Raw genomic sequence first — 6,985 nt, 5'->3', positions numbered from 1 at the left:
ATTACAGTTATGAAGTAGCAACGAAAATAATTTTATGGTTGGGTCACAGCATGAGGAACTGTATTTAAAGGGCCAGAAGGTTGAGAACCACTATTGGAAAGCTCCTGTTTCAGCTCTGAAAGCTGGTCGTGTGGCAGCGGACCACCATCCCAAAAATACGATGGTGAAAGAAGGAGCTGGAAGTGAGACAAAATGGTATGTGTGCATCTTCAAAGGAGAGTGGATGCCGCTCCAGTCTAGGCACTTTCTAGGACACCTTGACAATTACCGGCAAGCTGCCATTCTGAAAGAAGCAAAGGCGAGGAAGGAGTACAGGTAATGCAGAGTGGAGACTGCAGTTTGGGCAGGTCAAGGACTTTGACTTAGCAATGCAATGCCATCAGAGTTGGGAGTTCTGGGATTCTCAGAACTTTGCAATTGATTTCTATTGTTTGCTTCAAGAAATTTCAAGCAAATGCCCTGAGATTTTATATATCTACTAGGGGCCCGGTGCACGAAATTCGTGCACTGGGTGTGTGGGGGGGGGGGGAGTGTCCCTCAGCCCAGTCTGCCCCCTCTCACATACTGGGAGCCCTCAGGCATTGACCCCCATCACCCTCCAATCGCAGGATCGGCCCCTTGCCCAGGCCTGACGCCTCTGACAGAGGCGTCAGGCCTGCGCAGGGGACCCTCATTTCCCCCCATCACTGGTTCTGCCCCCAGCCCAGGCCTGATGCCTTGGCCAGAGGCGTAGACCCCCATCACCCTCCAATCGCCTGATCGGCCCTTCCCCAGGCCTGACGCCTCCGCCAGAGGTGTCAGGCGTGGACAGGGGACCCCCATCTCCCCCTTATCACTGGCTCTGGCCCCCGCCCAGGCCTGAGGCCTCTGGCCCAGGAATCATGCCTGGGCAGGGGACCCCCATCTCCCTCTGATCGCTTGCTCCACCCCCCGCCCAAGCCTGACGCCTCTGACCCAGGCTTCAGGCCTGGGCAAGGGGACCATCATATCCCTCCAATCCCCGGCTCCGCCCCCCACCCAGGCCTGATGCCTCGGCCAGAAGAGTTGACCCTCATCACCCTCCGATCACCAATCACCGGATCGGCCCCTTGACCAGTCCTGAGGCCCCGGCAGAGGACCCCCAGCTCCCTGTGGTTGCAGGCTCCGCCCCAGGACTGCCAGCTTCGACCGTGCCCAGCTCCCATCGCTGGCTCCACCCCTACTTCCTGCTATCACTGGCCAGGGCGGCAAAGTCGCCTGATTCTCCTTGGCAGGGGGCTTCTTCCTGCTTTCCCTTTCGCCTCCCTGCATTGTGCCTACATATGCAAATTAACCACCATCTTGTTGGCAGTTAACTGCTAATCTTAGTTGGCAGCTAACTGCCAATCTTAGTTGGCAGTTAATTTGCATATAGCCCTGATTAGCCAATGAAAAGGGTATCGTCGTACGCCAATTACCATTTTTCTCTTTTATTAGATAGGATAATAAAAGCGTAATATACTAATTAGACCGGACGTCCTTCTGTCCTTCCACATGAAGCCAGGGCTGCAAGGGAAGCCTGGGTCACCGGTGCCAGAGGGAAGCTGGAGCTGGCAGCCGGAGGAAGGAAGGCCTACTCTTTTTTTTTTTTTTTAATTAAATCTTTATTGTTCAGATTATTACATTTGTTCCTCTTTTTTCCCCCCATAACTCCCCTCCTCCCAGTTCCCCCCCCACCCTTCGCCCTCACCGCCCCCCCACTGTCCTCATCCATAGGTGCACAATTTTTGTCCAGTCACTTCCCGCATCTCCCACACCCCTTTCCCCTCCCAAGAATAGTCAGTCCATTCCCTTTCTATGTCCCTGATTCTATTATAATCAACAGTTCATTCTGTTCATCAGATTATTTATTCACTTGATTCTTAGATTCACTTGTTGATAGATGCATATTTGTTGTTCATAATTTGTATCTTTACCTTTTTCTTCTTCTTCCTCTTCTTAAAGGATACCTTTCAGCATTTCATATAATACTGGTTTGGTGGTGATGAACTCCTTTAGCTTTTCCTTATCTGTGAAGTTCTTTATCTGACCTTCAATTCTGAATGATAGCTTTGCTGGATTAAGTAATCTTGGTTGTAGGTTCTTGGCATTCATCACTTTGAATATTTCTTGCCACTCCCTTCTGGCCTGCAAAGTTTCTGTTGAGAAATCAGCTGACAGTCATATGGGTATTCCCTTGTAGGTAACTGAGTTTCTTTCCCTTGCTGCTTTTTAGATTCTCTCTTTGTCTCTTGCTCTTGGCATTTTAATTATGATGTGTCTTGGTGTGGTCCTCTTTGGATTCCTTTTGTTTGAGGTTCTCTGTGCTTCCTGGACTTGTAAGTCTTTTTCTTTCACCAGGTAGGGGAAGTTTTCTGTCATTATTTCTTCAAATAGGTTTTCAATATCTTGCTCTCTCTCATCTTCTGGCACCCCTATAATTCGGATGCTGGTATGCTTGAAGCTGTCCCAGAGGCTCCTTACACTATCTTCGTATTTTCGGATTCTGTTTTCATATTGCTTTTCCGGTTGGGTGTTTTTTGCTTCTTCGCATTTCAAATCTTTGACTTGATTCTTGCGGTCCTCTGGTCTGCTGTTGGGAGTCTGTATAATATTCTTTATTTCAGTCAGTGTATGCTTAATTTCTAGTTGGTCCTTTATCACAACATCGAGGGTCTCATTAGATTTCTTGAGGATCTCACTATATTTATTGGTGGTCTCACCAGTCTTTTCGAGGGCCTTACTAAATTTATCGGCAGCTTCTAGACAGTTCTTGAGAGACCTTAAAAGTGTGGTTTTGAGCTCTATATCCAGCATTTTGCCTTCTTCCATTTCTGTCCTGTTTCTTTGTCTCCACATTTTTTATGCTTTCTTGGTGCACCCCCTAGTGGTATTTGTGTGCTGTCTTGTTGTAGTTAAGCCTTGATTGTTGTAGGTAACACTGGGGGGGGGGATTTGACCTCCAGGCCAGTTGGCTGTGAGAATCAGCTGTGTCTGCAGTGGGAGAACTTCTGTCCTCTAGGGTGGTGCTAATCTAGCCTTTGCCTGAGGCTAACCAGCAAATGCCTCTGTGCAGGGCTTGGGCAGGGCGGGTCCCAGGGGATCATCAGGGCAGGCGGAGCAAGCAGTTATGGCTGTTCTCAGTCCCATCCCCAGAGGCTCTGCCTCACAGTGTCCCAGCGACCGCTGCAAGTACCTCGGAGAGAAAGCTGCCCTCGAGTTCCTACTGATGCCAGACAGTCCCGCTTCTCCCGTTTGAGTCTGGGTCCCCAGAGACTCGCCTGGAACTGGAGCCCAGAGCCTGAGACTCCCTCCCGATTGAAACAGACAACTGCGCCCTCAGCCGCCAGCCCACTCTGCACGCACCTCCGCACCTTAGTATTTTACTTCCGTGCTGCGCCTCCTCTGAGTCTCGGTATGCTTTTCTCTTTCCTTCTAGTTGTAGAATTTCCCCTAAGCCAGCTTTCCTGTGGTTCTGGGTGATGTCCGTTCCGTCTTTTAGTTATATTTTTGAAGTGGTTGTGCAAGGCAGCATTCTCCGGTGTTTACCTATGCCGCCATCTTGGTTTCTCCAGAAGGCCTACTCTTGCACGAATTTCATGCATTGAGCCTCTAGTGTAAATATAATCTCAGAAAGAGTGCCAAATTCACTAAATGATTAAGTCCCTTCTATTCTATATCTCAGGCATTTCCCCTATTTTATCTTATTTAATTTTCACAACAACTCTGAGGCCCATAAACAGGAAACTTCCTCATGGTCACCAAGCAGAATTAGTATTTAATATTGTCTGATTTCAAACCTCAGGCTCTTTCCTCTACTCAGCATTATAGCACTGGGGTGAAGTGGGGGTGGGGGAGTAAGTGCAAATGAATACAAGTTCAATGTACTGTGAGGATAGAACTAAAAACTGCCTGAGAGATCAAAATAAACTCCTTCTTAGAAGGTGGTGTAGTCCAGGTTTACACAAACCACCAGGCTGATAGGACTGGGAAAGGGCCCACTAGGTAATATGATGTTGCTCTCCTGGACAGCCCGCCTCTTCCCTCCCATATCTGCCCTCATTTGGGGTGGGTGAGAGAGGAGGTAATGGGGGGAGCATAACTCATATGCTGGCTCTTGTTCTCCCTCTTCCAGATCAAAGTATATTTATCTTGTGTTCCATAACCTACTTCATGCTAATGTGATGATGTTTTTCATGCTTCTTTTTAGATGAACATTTCATTCTAAAAGGGATATTCTGTCCATCAACTGACAAATGGATAATTACAGGGTGTGCCCCCCAAAAATGTACATACACTTTAATAGCTGATAGTTCAATTTTGAAAATGAAATGTATTTTAATAAAGACGGCCATTATAATTATTCAAAGTGTGTTTATGCTTTTTTTGGCAACACCCTATATATCACCCTGTTCTCTGCTGATCTGTAAGGTCTCTGGCTAAGACATCGACTTATGAAGTTTCCCTTGTATGAGAAATATTTTTTCTTGCTCCTTTTAAAATTCTCTGTCTTTGATTTAGACATTTTTTATTATAATTTGTCTTGGATAAGAATGTTTTGCATTGAAATTTTGGGATGACATATTAGTTTGGATATCCGAATCTCTCCCCAGAACTTTGGGAAGTTCTCAGCTATTATTTCTTTGTAAGCTTCCTGTTCCACCCTCCCTCTCTTTTCCGTCTAGGACTCCAAATGTACACACATTGCTTCTCTAATCGTGTTCCATATGTCCCACAGACCTTATTCCTTCTCATTTATTTTTCCTCTTTGCTCTTCTGATGGGGTCATTTCAACTGACCTGTCTTCTAGCTCACTGATCTTTTTTTCCTGTTTAGTCAAGTCTGCTGTTGAAGCCCTCTGTTGAATTGTTCAGTTCAGTTTTTTAATTGTTTCTTATGCTTTTTATCTCTTTGTTGAACTTTTCATCTTGTTCTTGTATGGTTTTGCTGATGTCATTAAATTATTTTTCTGGGTTCTCTTGTAGCTCTCTAAACATCTTTGGAACATTTATTTTGAATTCTTTGCCAGGCAATTCCTGGATCTCCATTTTTGGGGGGCCAGTTACTGGAATTTTACTGTATTCTTTTGGTGAGACATATTTCCCTGATTCTTCATGATCCTTGTAGCCTGTGTCTGCACCTACAGACTTTATGGACTGACTTCAGTAAGGGAAAATTTTTGCCTGTAGGTGGAGGCATGTTGGAACATGCTGTGTCCCCAGGGGTATAGGGCACAAATGCAGGGGCTTGTGGTAGCTAATAAGTGATAAAACCAGGAGTCAAGTATTCTAAAACTCATTATATCTCTAATCCACTCCAGACTAGCTCCTCCTCCCACAGCTTTATATTGCCTGGCAACCCATCCATCCAGTCTCCAAGCCAGAAATCTGCTTACCCTCACCTCCACATCAACCAATCACAAGTCTAGAGAGCCTCTTGCCTTAATTTCTTTTCTATCTCTATGTCCTGTTCAGGGTCTCCTCGTTTCTTGGAAAACAGAATGACTCTGGCATCACCTCCTGCAATCCATCCTACATGTGGTTGGCAGAGAGAATTTTCTAGAATGTTAAATAGGTCTCTGACCTGTCATTGCTGTACTAAAAACCTTCAATAACTCAGCATGTCTTTAGGATAAAGTTTAAAATTTAGCATATGAGATGAAATCCCCTGAATCCTGAATAGTCATGCTATTTTGTCTGTCTGGAATGGTTAGCTTTCATCTCTCCATCTAGCTAACTGAACGTCATCCTTGAAAATTTAACTTGTTGAAAATTTATATCCACACCAAACCAGCACACAGATGTTTATAGCAGCTTTATTCATAATTGCCCAAACTTGGAAGCAAACAAAATGCCCTTCAGTAGGTGAATGGATAAACAAACTATGGTACATCCAGAAAATAGACTATCATCCAGTGACAAATAGAAGCGAGCGATAAACCATGAAAAGATATGGAGGAACCTTAACTGCATATGATTAAGTGAAAGAAGCTAATCTGAAAAGGCTAAATACTGTGTGATTCCAACCATATGACACTATGGAAAAGGCAAAACTATGGAGACAATAAAATGATCAGTGATTGCCAGGGTCTGGGGTAAGGAGGGAAGGGATGAATAGGCTGAGACAGAAGATTCTTAGAACAGTGAGAGCTGTATGGTACTATAATGGTGGATACATGGCATTACACATTTGTCCAAACCCATCGAATGCACAACGCTGAGTGAACATAAGGTAAAATGTGGACTTTACATTTGTATACAAAGTGTAACAAATGTACCTTTCTGGTGTTGATAATGGGGAAGGCTATGCTTGTGTGAGGGCAGAGGTTATATGGCAAATCTCCCTTCAATTTTGCCATGAACCTAAAGCTGCTCTAAAAACATTGTCTTTAAAAACAAAAACAAAAAAATGGTTGAACTTATGCACCTTGTATCAGAAGTCCATATTAGATGCCCCTCTTCTAGGCTTCCTTAGTTGGGATCTCCCATCATGACATTTATTCTTTACACAACAATTGATTCACCTGCCTCCCGCACTGAATATAAGCATCTTGAAGGTAGATTCTGCGTCTCACTGGTCTTTAATTTCCCCTGCAGGTGTTTAATACATGTTTTCTGGGTAAAACCCTAAAAAAATATATACCTCCACAGAAATGGGACTCTTAAGTCTAAGAAGAAGAGGATCAGTAATCTCTTCAGGCAATGAGGAGACAATGACTATAATTTCAAATTTAAACACCTCGTTCATTTTAATAGAAAAGTTCCTTAATCATTATTTTCATCATTATTTAAATTATGTTCACTGTCATAACTAAAAAAAATAATATATCACTTCAGTGATAACAGGTTCATTATATCAAAACATTGAATCTGAAGTCTCTAAGTGAGGGAAAGGTCGCTTAGTGCCTAGTATGGACTAATCCTTAAGGGAGAGTCAAAGAATGTGACCTCTCTGTACCCTGGACCCCCAAGTATATCATCTGCAGAGA

The sequence above is a fragment of the Myotis daubentonii genome, chromosome 2, assembly GCF_963259705.1.
Source record: "Myotis daubentonii chromosome 2, mMyoDau2.1, whole genome shotgun sequence".
Classification (NCBI taxonomy): Eukaryota; Metazoa; Chordata; class Mammalia; order Chiroptera; family Vespertilionidae; genus Myotis; species Myotis daubentonii.
Note: the sequence above shows the minus strand (reverse complement) of the source record.